Raw genomic sequence first — 14,770 nt, forward strand, 5'->3', positions numbered from 1 at the left:
TTCTATAGAGGGAACCTAGTTTCTTGTTTACTATTTTTATGGTGTTATTAATGTGAGGTTCAAAGGACAAGTTATTATCTATTAGTACCCCGAGTAGTTTGGTGGTTGGTTCAGGAGATATTATAGTTCCATCATTTGAAGTAATAGTAAAGTTAAGTGGGGAGGTTCTGCGGGTGGGGGTAAATAGTAACATTTTTGTTTTTTTGAGGTTAAGGATAAGACGTCTTTGTAGGAGCCAGTTTTCAACTGTACTAAAGGTCATTTGGGTTAGTGACTGAAGTTCTGATTGAGAAGCAGCAGTGCATATGAGTGTGGAGTCGTCAGCGTATTGGATAGTCAGCTTGAAGAATTACAGAATGAAGGTCATTTGTAAAGATGGAGAAGAGTAATGGGCCTAATATAGATCCTTGTGGGACCCCTAGAGTGACTGGGATGGGGGAAGATAAAGTATTTTCCCATAGTACAGCCTGTTGCCTGTTATGTAGGTATGATTGGAACCACTGTATAGTATGGTTGTCCAATAACAGGTTTTTGAGTGTGTCTATAAGGAGGTGGTGATTCACCATGTCAAATGCTTTGGACAGGTCAATAAAAACAGCTGAGAATAGAGTATCAATATTATGATTACTGTTAATATGGTTAGTGAAGGATAAGAGAGCAGAGGTGGTGCTATGAAATGGTCTAAAGCCATGTTGACAGGGTGCTAATAAATTGTGATCGAGTAGGTAGGTTAACAGTTGTATGTGTATACATTTCTCCATTATTTTTGCCAAAGGAGATAGAATAGCTATGGGCCTATAATTGGATAACTCTTTGGAGTTACCACCCTTATGCGGGGGAATTATATGAGAGACTTTCCAGATTAGGGGAATAGATCCTTCAGAAATAGTTCTGTTAATGAGGATGGATATGGGGTAGGCTATGACTTTAGCAACTTTTTGCAGGTATTCTGCAGGTAATTTATCAGCAGAGAGAGTAGTGGGTTTAAGTTTCTGTATGAGGTTACAGATAAGTGAAGTGGGCACTGGCTGAAAATGAAATTGATGAGAATTATTGGTAAAGGTTGTGGCAGAGCCTGGGATGCTAGGGGATAGCTGGTTGGCTAGGGATTGTATGGTTTCAGTGAAAAAAGTATTAAATGAGTCAGCTATTTGGATGGGATTGTTGTGATCAGAGCCAGAGGGAGAGGGAGTACTTGAGCATCCAGGGTGTAGGAAGTTATTGATACCTCGCCAGAATTTTTGGGGATTATTTTGGTTGGTTTGTTGTAGTTGGTAGTAGTAGTTTCTTTTATCAGCTAATATGGCTTTTTTGTTTTATTTCTTAGCTGTCTGAATTGCAGGTGGTCTGAGGAGCTTTTTGTTGAGCTCCATTTGGCCCATTGTTTATTTCTTTGGAGGATTTTTTGTTTGGTCGTTTTGGTGAGCCATGGTGCCGGTTTGGTTCTAATTCTGACTTTGCGTAATGGGGCATGGCTGTCTAAAATGGTTAGAAATTTAGAGTTAAAGTATTTCACGGCATTATCTATTGGGAGGTATTTCATGGGTGACCAGTCACAGGTGACTAGTTCAGCTTGAAAGTGAGCAGGGTTAAAATTTTTGGTAGTGCGAATAGTTCTACAGATGGTAGAGTTTAGGATGACAGTTTTTGTTCTGATTAAATAGGTAAGCAAGTGATCACTTATGTCCTCAGGGAGTGTGCATGTTTTATAGTTTAGTTGGGGGGTATTAGTGTGTATCCAGTCAAGGGTACTAGTTTTGTTGTTAGTTTTATCGGTGGGGTTGGGGATGTTATAGTTTGGGTAAAACCATATAAGTTGATATGAGTAGAAGGCTGCTCAGATATACAGGAGTTCCAGTTAATGTTAAAATCTCCAAGTATAATGGTTTATTGGGGGTAGTTACTTGAGAGCCAGCTGAGGATAGCCTCTAATGTGTTGATGTTATTGCCTGGGGGAAGATAGACACATGATAGATATATGGCTTTGCTTTTGTTAAGCTGAACCTTAGATAGAAGAATTTCTGCATTGTTGCAAAGTGGAGGTTTGGAGTCTAACAAGGTAACTTGTAATCCATTCTTATAAAGTATGGCTACGCCTCCTCCTTTTTTAGTGTTACGGTCACGTCTTATGATATTATAGCCAGGGGGTAGAACTGCACTGTCTTGTATTGATGGATTAAGCCATGTTTCAGACAGACAGAGGATGTCAAAGGAATAAACATCAATAAGGGCATGCAGGTGAGCTATTTTGTTATTGATGCTATGAATATTAAGATGAGCTATCAGGAGAGAGTTGGGGGCTTGGTAAGTGTCTGTGTGATTGAATTTGTTGCTGTATCAGGCTGTGTAACTGTGATAGTGGTAGGACCTGTGTTAGGGTGTATATCACCATCTAACAGGGAGTGGACCTGAACTTTTAGGATGAGTTGTAGAAGTTTAAAAATTAGGTTCTTATTTTTTCTAGCTAGTGGGTTACATTGAGAGATGTGATGGAGTCTATGAAATATGGCTGCTGAGTACTTAGCTGAGCTAGGGAGGTTGCTAACACTATGAGTGGAGCTGGGGGTAAGGACAGAGGTGTGTGTGATGTGAGTATGCAGGCCTAGGAATCTATGGTGTTCATAGAGAGTAAGTAGATAGGGAATGATAAGTATAATTAGGAGTAGTAATAAAGGTAAGGGTTTACAGGATCCTTGAGCCATTTGTTTAGGTTAAGGTGGTTAAATGTAGGGATATTTGTGGATAGAGTGGTAGGGTAATGGATAAAGGTAAATGAGTGATGGTTCTTTAAGGGGGAGGACATAGGGGTAAAGTGAGAATATAATAGCAGTAATAGCACTTTAAGGGGAGGAGTTAGAGATTGGTCCTAATGCATAGGGGTGTGGCAGTTAGAGTATAAGTTTAAGACCACTGAGGGTGGGTGGGATGTGGGGGCAGGGTAGGGGATCGGAGTGAGCCCGCAGGGCGAACGGAGCGAGATGAGCCACAGAGGAGTTCACCCTAGGAAAACAATCAGAGGAGCAGTAAGCAAAGGTAAGTAAAGCAGCAGAGGGTAAGGTGACACAATGCCTTGATAACAGAATATGCAGAGAGGGTTGGCAGTGAAGAATATTAGAAGAATGAAAGAATAGAGTGGGAGTATTAGCTCTTCCAGAATATTAGAATCCAAGAGCCTGTAAGTTACTTAAAATTGGAGTCAGAATGGTGGTCTAAAGGAAACTATTGCCCTCTAGTGGACAAAAGCTGTATAGCAGAGGCAATATATACAGAGAAAAGAGTGCAGGGCAGTAAGTATGCTATAGAGGATTGAAGAGGAAGAACAGTAAAAATGCGTGTAGTCTAAGAAGAGGGAAGGGGTGACAGGTATGGGAGCAGATAGCAAAGGCTGCTGGCTGGTGAAAGTAAACTTACAACCTAGGATATCTCACACTAATTGTCTTAAGACTTTGGTTTAAAGTACGTACTTTACTTATAATTAAATTCCCTTGGGGACTGTAGCAGAGGGGAGGAAAGGTTCAGTTCCTTAGTTAGAGGAAACCGCAGTGTGTTGAGGAGAATAGTTGTTTTCAGCACGCGGGGCAAGTCCTCCTTAATACTGGGAAACCAGGTTGAGCAGCTAAAAACCCTATTTACTCCACCGCCAGGACCGAACAGCACCCTAAGGCTAATTAGGAGAATAAAGAACATATACAGCAATGCATAAAGAAATCCCATCAAAAACTTGGTCTCCTGTATCGGAACAGAAAATACTTCACTCCTGAGGATAGACTCACCCTTGGACAAGCACTTCTCCCCACCTCTCTCCTCTATGCTGCGCCAGTTCTCACAAATATTCAAACTACTACCCTGAACAAACTTCAACAAACCTACCACAAAATAGCCAGATCCATTACTAACTGCCCAAACAACACACACCACTGTATTGGCTTAAAGTCTCTACAATGGCTGGAACTCCTACAACTACTTAATCTCTACCAGTTTCACATGCTGCACTCTATGCTCTTTAAACCCTCCTGCTGTCCTTCCCTATCTCTCCTTGTTTTCATCTTTACCCCTTCTTGATCTCTCCACACCTCAAATCAGCAATTGCTTGATGTCTACCACCCTAACAGGTATGTTGGTAAGCAACTCTACAAGCACTCTGTGGCCCAAGCTTGGAATAAACTTCCCCTGGATATACGCTCTATCTCTCATACTCCATTAATTAAAAAAGAACTGAAGACACATTTACTCAATTCCAGAACCAGTCCCTGCTATGACCCTACTTAGCTCTCTCCTCCTTGCACACTCACATCTCTCTCATTATATCCTACTATCACTCTTAACTCTCCCCATTTGTTTGGCAACTAAGAATTTAATTTTGTCAAAAAAATGTAGTTGTTTATTTCTACAACAGTAGATTTGTATCTCTATTGCTTGCTATTATTGTTTGTAATACTTGTTTTTCTTGTTCTGTAATCATATATTGTATTTTCTGGAGGTTTTCTCCTCAGGTCTCCACTGAAAATGGGACAATATCCCAGTTGGACTAACCCGGTTAACAAATGTCAATAAATAAATAAAATAAAATAAATAGCTTTTTGGCTTGCACCCATGCTACATACTACCAGAGAAACGTGTGCGGTTGACAAGCTGAGCAGGACAAGGACAGGCCCTTACAAAACCAAAACTAAATTAGGGTGTCTTCCAGAAATTGATCCATTTTTGGAGAAAACCTTAGCTAGATCTTTTTTCACCAGTCACAACAATCATTTGGCAAAGGTCTACTCCAGGACTTCATGCAAGAAGTCCTGGAAATTTTTTTTTCTCATTTTTTTGGACATAAATGTTCCTGTATGATTTCCCCCCTTTTTCTCTAATACCTAGGGAAATTCTGAAGATTGACAACAACTCTCCGGAGGGCAATGATCACAAAGTCCTCACAGACTGAACCTACTCAAACAATACATTCCAACTCCAACTAACTGCAACTAACTGCCTGTATTATATAATCTTAATACCTTTTAAACATGTATTTTCTCAGGATGTAAAGCAGTTATTAAAGGAGGCAAAAAAACCTACTACTAGAAAATCATGTTCATACTAAATGTTGATTCTGTTCTAAAATCTATTCTAGTTGGTGCCAAGACAAAAACTATGATCCTTTCGTATTAATGTTTTTCTGGCTTGACATTATTTCTGTGAGTTTCATTTCTGTGGCCTGTCTTACTCTTCCATCTAGGTTCATTTCTCAGCCATTTCAGCATATCTACCTATGCATTCTCCTCTTTCAATGCAGTCTCATGTAAAAATATCTTTGAAAGGAGTGCTGCACAACAATCATCCTAGGAAACAGGTGGCTCCTCCTTCAGATCTTAATTTTGATTTGGAAAAATTAACTTTTGCTCTGATTTGAACAAACTCATCAGGATGACTTGAGGTTCTTAACATGCAAAACCATGTTACTGATTGCTTTGTCTTCTGTAAAAAGAGAATCTGAGTTACAGATCTTGTAGTGAGTCAACCTTATCTCATGTTCCATACACACAAAAAAAGGTTTCCTTAAGAACTAATCCTCCATTCGTGCCTAAAGTGGTATCCAAGTTTACTTTAAGTCAAACTATCTATCTCTCTGTCTTCTTTCCAGAACCTAAAAATGATGGAAAAAGGATACTTTTTAACTTGGCTGTACACAGTCAGCTCAGGAACTATCTTGACAGAACTACATCTTTTAGTTTCTCTGATCAGTTACTCATTTCTTATGAGGGTAAAAAGAAGGGACAACCTGTATCAAAGCAGACTATTTCCAAACGGTTGTCTAAGACTACTACCTTTTGCTATACCAAGCACAACATCACAATTCCTGTTAGGGTTACTCTACCAGGGCCTTGGTTTCACCTATGTTTTTTGGAAAGGTTTGGATTCTAGAAACATTCTAGAAGCAGCTACTTGATCCTCTGTACATACCTTTACAAAGCACTACAAACTAGACTGTTTCTCTGAATTTAAGACAGGCTTTGGAAGGAACATTCTATACGGGATCCTGAACTCTCTCCCTTGCTCCATCCTGAATGCCTAAGCTATGGTAGTCTACCCATATAGCTAAGGCTATTGCAGCAGTGATCAGTATGATGAACTTACCATAACAGTGGATATTCCAAAGATCACTGCAGTAGCAACTCCTTCCTTCAATTCCACCTCATTCTCATATGCTTTTTTTGGTCAGCGTGAGGATTTCTAATTTTAGTTTCCAGGCATTGACCTTTTCAAGTCCATAGCCTTTCTCTCTCAGTTGCCCTAAAGGGACCGAAGCCCAAACCATTCTTTTTTTTCAGCTCAGTCGAAGCTGCCAAATGGTTTGGATGCATGTAAATAACACTTGAGGGTTGGAATTTGCATGGCTGTTATATCTTTAGCAGGATTTAACTCATATTGCTAAGGCTATGGAAACACTGATTATCTGAACATGTACTGTTATGGTTAGGTTGCTAACACAACTCTAGTTTACAAGATCAGATAAAGAGTAAAAGAAAACCAGCAAAGATACTGAGAGAACATTTTTTTATAGGTTCATAGGTAGAAACTAGGCTATTGGCCCTAGGGCCTACGTAAACCTAGCCAAGAACATACCCTGACTTTCGACACCCAAGAAAATTATTTTCCTGTGCCCCTGTCGAGCAGAGCCAAAGAAGTGATCCCTGGGGCGAATTTCCTATCTCCCATCCAATCATCAAGATTTTTCTTGAAGAGTGCTAATGAGGAGCTTTGTTTTATATAGATAGGTAGTTTGTTCCAGAGTATGAGAAGTCTCTGGGACAGGAATCTATCCTTCCAGCATGTTCTGTTTATTGTGGTGACAAAGTTTAGGTCCCTAGAGCATGTAGCTCAGAGGGATTGGGATTTCTTTAAGGGGAGCATGTCCAACAGCTCTGAGTTTGACATAGCTTTGTATATTAGGCAGAAATCACCTTTGAGTAGGTGATATGCGATGGAGTAAAGCTGGAGTTTTTTGAGACGGTCTATGTAGGGCATCTGTTTGAGGCTGATAATCCTCTTTGTGAGGTATTTCTGCAGCCTTTCCAGTTGTTGTAGATGTCTTGTGAGGTACATACCAAAAGGTGCGATGTATTCTATAATGGTTCTAATGAGTGATGAATAGAGGGGAATAATTACCTCTTTTTTCCTGGATGAGAAACCTTTTGTGATGAGGTGTGCCACGTAGAAGGATTTCCTGACTACTGTGGCAATGTGATTATCAAAGGAGAGACTACTGTCCATCTGTGTCCTAAGGTCTCTTATCACACTTTAGGTGTTAAGTAGACTACCGCCTATGTGGCAGTTCATGGGCACAGAGTTTTCACAAAAAGGGATGACAATGCACTTTTGGCATTGAGCTTGAGGACATGGCTTTGACACCAGGCATCTGTCTCAGTGAGGCCCTTTTGTAGGATGTCCACATCGTGAGGAGTTTTGATTATGGCTCCTAGTTTGCAGTCATCTGCAAACTTCATTAGCCAAAGACCTTTTGTGTTAGCCTGTACTTCAGAGAAGTGGATATCAAACAGGAGAGGACCCAGAACTGAACCCTGTGGTACTCTACTTGTCACTAGTCTGAAGTCAGATTTGGAGTCTGCTACTTTCACAACCCATCTTGTGACATAGGGATTTATATCTAGTTTAGTGAGTTATAATTCCAGAGTGGGGGGTTGTGTCTAAAGCCTTGGCGAGATCTAGATAGGCTGTGTGAACCACCATACCCTCATCTATGGCTTTGGTGACCACTTCAAAGAAGTCTATCAGGTTTAGGAGACATGATCTGCCTTTTACAAATCCAAACTGGGTGGGGTCCAGAGTTTGGAGATTACCAATGTCATTGTTTATAAGTTCCATGATGATATGTTCCATAACCTTGCATACTAGGCTCATCAGGTTAATGGGGCAGTAGTTCCCGGGGTCTGTGATGGCTCCCCTTTTGTGGAGTGGGATAACTATCACTGTGCACCATTCAGTGGGCACAAAGCCTGAGGTAAGTCTATGGTTGAACATGGTACTTAGGTGGGGTGCCAGTTCACTCTGTAGTTTGTGTAGGATGCAGCCTGGGATGTTGTCAGGTCCCATGGATGCTGTGTTCTTGGCTTTGGAGAGTGTGTTTTTTACTTGTGCAGCCATGATTACAGGAACTTTACATTCTTCCGGTATAGAGATGGGCCCTTTAGGGGGTGAGAGAGGGGGGGTCAGTTTAGCACTGAATCTATCTGCCAGGATGTTGGCAATATCATCTGGTTCTGTATATTTAGTGCCATTGTGTTGGAACTCAGAGCAGATCTGAGTATTGCCATTGAGATTCTTGAAATGGCTATAGAATGCTTTGTGGTCGTCTTTAGAATCACTGGCAATTTTGTTTTTGTAATTAGCTTTGGAGGATTTTATGAGGGATCTCAGCTTCTTACTGAGGCTGACCAGGGAGTTTTATTCTTTTTTGAAACAGTTTCTTTCTTCTGTTGTAGAGTTTGTTTATGGCAGGGGACCACCAGATTGGCTTCCTTTTTTTGGAGGATAGCATCTTGGTTCTGTTAGGAATTGCATGATCCATGCACTTGTGTAAGTGCTTATAAAGTGCATTTGTGTAGGATTCAGCAGTCGTACCTCTATTGTCTGTCTGCAAGAGTGTCGTGAAGTTTTCCACTTCTGTCCTAAGAAGCGTGAAGTTGGCTTTGGAGAAATTTTTTACGGTGGTTTCCCTAATGGGGGTGGGGCTGAGATGTGGATGTCTAGGGTGATTAGCTTGTGGTCAGATCCGATCCGACCAAAGAGGAATTGACCTCTGGTGTGGAGCACCGGTTGCCCATGTTGGTAATGACCAGGTCTAGGATATTGCTGCCACTGGTGGGGGTGTGGATAAGTTGATCCAAGGTGTTTTTTTATTTTTAATTTTTTTAATTTGGAACATTGACAATGTGTCTTGTGAAAATGAAAAAAAAAAAAAAAAAAAAAAGTACATGAACAGAGCCAGGAAAAAATTCATTACAAACAGGCTTGCCAGGTAAAAGTTCATTACAAACAGGCTTTACTTTTTATTATCCCATTAATCATAATGAGGCATTTCTTGCACTAGCTGCTTACAGCAAATTATCTCATCTGCCAAGTATTATAAGTAGCAGAACTGAAAATCACTTGCAAATAGCAGTAACACATCTAATTATTGATACACTTATTTTCCACATTGCTCTTATAAAAAAACTTGCCTTACCTACAGTCCAGGATCTTACATATATACAGCTCTTGGTGTGTTTAGACACATTCAGCGATGTTTTTCTCTGTGAACAGGCAGGTTTTCACAGCTCTCGCAACTCTTGAATTATGTTTTGTTTTATATTTACTATAACAGAAAGTGTATGATATTTTGATATTTATTTATTAGTATCAAGTTTGTTTTCTCTCTTTTGTTACTTTGACAGTCGTCTTACTACCCCTTGACCTTCAATGCACTTACTGACACTCCAATTAACCTTGGTTTAATACTCAAATTTAAGCCCAGTCATCATGTATGCTAAGGGCATTGGGTGGGGTACATCCATCTTCCAGACGGGTTTTGTTTTTCTACTTTATTACCTAACCTATTTATCCTGCCCTCCCTTGGGTCTACTTGGTATGACATGAGGGAGTGGGTGTGCAATGGCATTTCACCCTGCCTTTGTGGCAGCTCAGTCTTGTCCCTACAATAGTCCTCTCTTTGGCCTATGCCTCATGGCATGACATCTCCAGTCTACACCTGGGATTATCACAGGAGACACCCATAAACCAGCCACCCACCAGCAACAGTAACACCCATCCCTCCCTGCCGCTCCATAAGACACCAAAGTGGCTAATCAAAACTAGGTGAACTGGACTGTTCTCAGGTCTTTATCCCTCTACGTTACCAGAGCAGCTATTTATGTATACCAATTTAATTTGTGTCCTGTGCTGAGAAATGCAGGTATATCTGATCTATTTATTTGGTTATCAGTTAGCATCCTTATTAAGAAACATACTTCTGAGCATCTATTAAAGAAGCTTTTATAGATTTGATTTGTTACACATGTGGGCTTAACTCCCAACAATCCAGATTTTCACAACGTGTTCAGAATTTTCCTCATATTTTTGGTCTGTTCCTTATATAATTGTGATTTTGCAAATTCATGAGATCAGACACCACTAAATAATTGTGGGCTTTTGTATTTCAGACTTCATACCCTTCAGAAAATGCATGCTAAGGCAAAACCTCTTATTTTTGTCAACTTTCTAAGTGTATAGGAACAATATTTACAAATGATTCCTAATTTGGGGCTTTTTCCCCACATTATTTGTGGCTTTTTCCAAAATGCTTGAGAGGTATGAATGTGGACATGTTTGCTTCTTCTCATGTTAGAGATGAAATGCTTATATTTTGCCAAAATGTTCGACTTATTTCCATTTACCATCCAGATTAAGTGGCCATCCTCAGGCAAACAATTAATATATTTCTACTTCTGTGTCTTGTAATTGACATTTCTAACACAATATTTAGGCTTATGTTGCTTTCATCTTTCCTGAAATTAAGTAAAGGTTAATGTTAAGTGTTTGTCAGTTTTGTAAACTGGTATTTGTTAGTTACCAAGCTGTCATTAAGTTTTCCTTATATAAGAAGAAATGAATAATTTTGGTTTAAAAGGCCTGCTTGAAAAGGACTACCCAGGATCAAGAAATGTTAATCCTTAGTGATAACTATTTGCAGGAAATAAAAATACTTTGTAAAATGGTGCACTGTTACTAGGATACATATGTTGCTGTTGAAGTCAACAGAGACATAAATGCATGTAGTTTGCTTTTACTGCCACTATGAATGCACTGGACATATCACACAATCTGTTTGGAAAACAATAACACATTGGATATGCTTTGAACCTATTTAGAGTCATATGTGTCATCTTTCTCTTCAGCTTCCAGTGTTAGTTATAGTTAATTACCACAGAGCTTGGGGTTTGGTAATAAATGCAATTAACTATATTCCTCGAGATGCACAATACATGTGTTTCATCAGCAGGTCAGAATTGATTTGTTAATTCTGTATTAACCATGATAACAAGCCTGAGAGTGATACTATGATAACCAGAATAACATCATCAGGACATCAATTTTTGATTACCCAGGAACTTAGCAACAAGTTACAAATGGATAACATGGAATTAAATAAAGACATATAAAACAACTTGGTCAGATGATGGACAGTCAGACCATATTGTAACGATAATATCTCTCCCCCAGTCGAAAAGAAAAGGAGAAGAGCATTAGGTTGAAAAAGACTGGGGAGTGTGCAATGCATTAGTGAAAAGTAACCAGACAGATGATAGTTTAAGAAGCAATCTGAATATTAGCAATGACATCTATACAACCAACATATGCCTCAGTCAGTAGCAATGGCACTGTAGGGTCAAGGACTAGTCACATTTTAGTCATCACAGGTTCCATGCTAGGGAAGAAAGGAAACATGGTCCCTAGGTAGGGGTTGATTTCAACATGCATGAGAGGTTGCTGCCTGATGAATGTTAAACATACCACCTGAGGATTGTTAAACATGCTCTTAGTATGCTATGCCACCATGTCCCCCCATATGGCTTAGTTATCATTTTACGCAGAATCAATGACCTGGGAAAGACTACTATTAAAAATATCAGAGACATTTTAGAATTTCTGACATGTTTTGTGACAAACCCTCTAACATGTTTGGGCTATAATAAAAATACAGTTTGGAGGTCAATGAACAGTGCTCTGAGATGGCTAACTCTGTCTTTGAGAAATAAATATGTTTTGCATTATGGAAACAGCATACTAGCTGTATTCCCTTTATTTGTCCAGAAAGGATTTGCATTTGGTATGTAGGAGCATAGGATCATAGGCGGTTGTAAGGCTAATGGCCCTGGGGCCCTTACAAGCCTAACCAAGAGTTTATCCTCAAAAAGAAACCTCAGTCAGCATCTGTCACCCCTGTCAATGAGGGACACAGGTGGTACCCCTGGGACAAATCTGTGGTTTCCCATTCACTCATCAAGGTTACAAATAAAGGGGATCAGTAACAAACTCTGTTTGATGTGTATGAGAAGCCTATTCCAGAGATGGGGCAGCCTCTGGGAGACAAACCTGTTTCTCAATCAGTTTTGTTAATGTTGCATTTCAGATTTAGGCCTTTTGAGCAGGTAATGCATGAGGAGTTTGACTTATGGATATGGAGCATCTCTAGTAGGGCAATGTCTATGACTGCCTTGTAGGCAAGACACAGTTCATCTCTGAGCAACCTGTATGATACCAAGTAGAGTGATAGTGATTTGAGCCTGTCTGTATAGGACAGGTGTTGGAGGTTATGGATTCTCATTGTGAAGTATTTCTGTGGTCCATACCATTTCTCTGGTACATACCAAATGTGGCGTTATACTCAATTATTGGTCTAATGAGGGAGGAGTATAGAGTGGTAATAACCTCCTTTTACCTGGATGTAATCCCTTTACTTATGAGATGAACCAATTAAAAAGCTTTTCTGACCACTACCACTATATGATGGTTGAATGCAAGATTGTTATCAACCTGAGTCCCCAGGTCTCTCACCACAGACTGTTTAGGAGGTTGCCGTTGATGTGGTAATCAGCACGGGCTTTGTTTTTGCTGAATGGCACGATGATACATTTTTTTGCATCTAGCTTGAGGCCATGACTTTGGCAACAGTAATTAGTTGCTGTGAGAGGCTCTTGCAGTATGTTAACATAATTTAAGGAGTCAATGACAGCACCCAACTTACAGTCATCCACAAACTTGGTCAACCACAGGCATTTTGTCTTTACATAGACTTCCGAGAAGTAGATGCCAAACAGTAGGGGTCCAAGGACAGATCCCTGGGGATCTCCACTAGTGACAGGTCTGCTATCAGAGGTGGAGGCAACTATTTTGACCTTGAGGGTCCTGTCAGTGTGCCAGTTGGCCACCCACCTGATGAGATATGAATTTATGCCAAGTTCTGTTAGCTTTTTGATGATGCCTGAGTGGGGGATTGAGTCAAAGGACTTGGCCAAGTCAAGGTAAGCTGTATATACTGACTTTCTGTCATCCATGGCCTTGGTGACAGTATCAAAGAAGTTAACCAGGTTCAACAGGCAAGATCTGCCCTTGACGAATCCAGACTGGGTGGGGTCAAGTACTTGGAGATTATCTATGTCCTTGTTTATGAGATCCATAATGATACGCTCCAAGGCTTTACAGATAAGAATTGTCAAGCTAATGGGGTGAAAGTTTCCTGGGTCAGTAGTGGCACTACCTTTGTGCAAGTGGATGACAGTTGCAGTTCTCCACTCTGCTGGGATGAAGCCTGTACTTGGGCTGTGGTTGTGGTGCTCAATGGTGAAGCCAGTTCTTGCTGGAGATGGTGCAGAATACAGCCTGGGATACTATCAGGTCCCATGGAAGCTGTGTTTTTTTGCCTTGGATAGGGCCTTTAACACTTGATGGAAACAAAAAGTTAGACTAAGCTACTGACTAAGGGAGTGAAATCATTTTTACCATATCCCAAACATTGCGAGACTGTTATTTTGTAATGCAAGGAGGGATTATGACATTATTAACAAATCCACCACTGCATCTTCCTGGCTACAACAAATACTATAAATATAGGGAAAACATCTCTGATGGTGGGTATCCGTCTACATAATGGATATGTTATGTTCAGTAATGCAATTCATCATCAAAAGGTGGGAGATTAAAGGGACTGGGATACTGCAACATTTTATAAGTCCTTTAAGGTAGACTATTTAGATAACATGAATTTCAGGGAGGAACTGGTATTGAGCTTTAACAGATGTTATTTTGTCATTGTTAACTTAAATCTCAACATAAACACGGAAAAGCTGTTTTGCAGTAGATTATCTGCTCAAAATTATGGAAAGCAGACTAAGGAAAATTTACAACCAGATTGTATAACTCCCTTGAAAGTTTAAAATATATTTGATGTTGTTTGGGTGAAATGGGAGCTTAGCTTTTGCAACTATTCTGTTGATCAGGAGTTAGGTATATCTGACTCATTGAGCACTAGGTTGGGTATTAATATTTCAGCTAAGAATTTTAAGATCAACTTAGATACAGCCTCATTCTATCAAACAAGGATAGCTGGACTAAATTTTATAACAAATTAGGCTCAATCATTGACCAGTGTGCTCCTAATTATCTCTCAAAGAACATCATGACATTTCAGCCACCATGGTGGAATAAATCAAAGAAATGACATGCAGTTAAGAAAATACCATATGGGCAACGTCTAAAAAATTTGCGACTTGACAAAACTTGGCAAGGTATATAAAGGTTAGTCTATCCCTTAAAAATGAAGGATACTGCATCATATTATGAGAAGATGCTAGCTCACCACGTTAAAAACAATAAAAAAAATCTATAAACTTTTGTCTAGCAACATAGTACTGTCTTTTGAAAATAATTTTGTCTCTGACCATAGTAAACTAGTTGAAATATCTAGCTCCAACTTTTTTGTTGAACTGTTCAAGACAGTTATTCCATCATATGTAGTAATTAGAAATGCCATAGTAGTAAATATATTAACCTATCTGAGACCACACAAAGAAATTAGTCCCAATGATTTTAATGCCTTTTTTCTTACTAAGATCAGACACAGTTTATCCCATGCTTTACAGTTTTGTTTCATAAAAGATTGAAGCCAGGCTGTGTACCATATCAATGGAAAGAAGTTAATGTTGTAGCAATTTCTAAAATTTGCAACGCA

This window comes from Protopterus annectens, chromosome 4.part1, assembly GCF_019279795.1.
Source record: "Protopterus annectens isolate FY-2018-M chromosome 4.part1, PAN1.0, whole genome shotgun sequence".
Taxonomy (NCBI): domain Eukaryota; kingdom Metazoa; phylum Chordata; order Ceratodontiformes; family Protopteridae; genus Protopterus; species Protopterus annectens.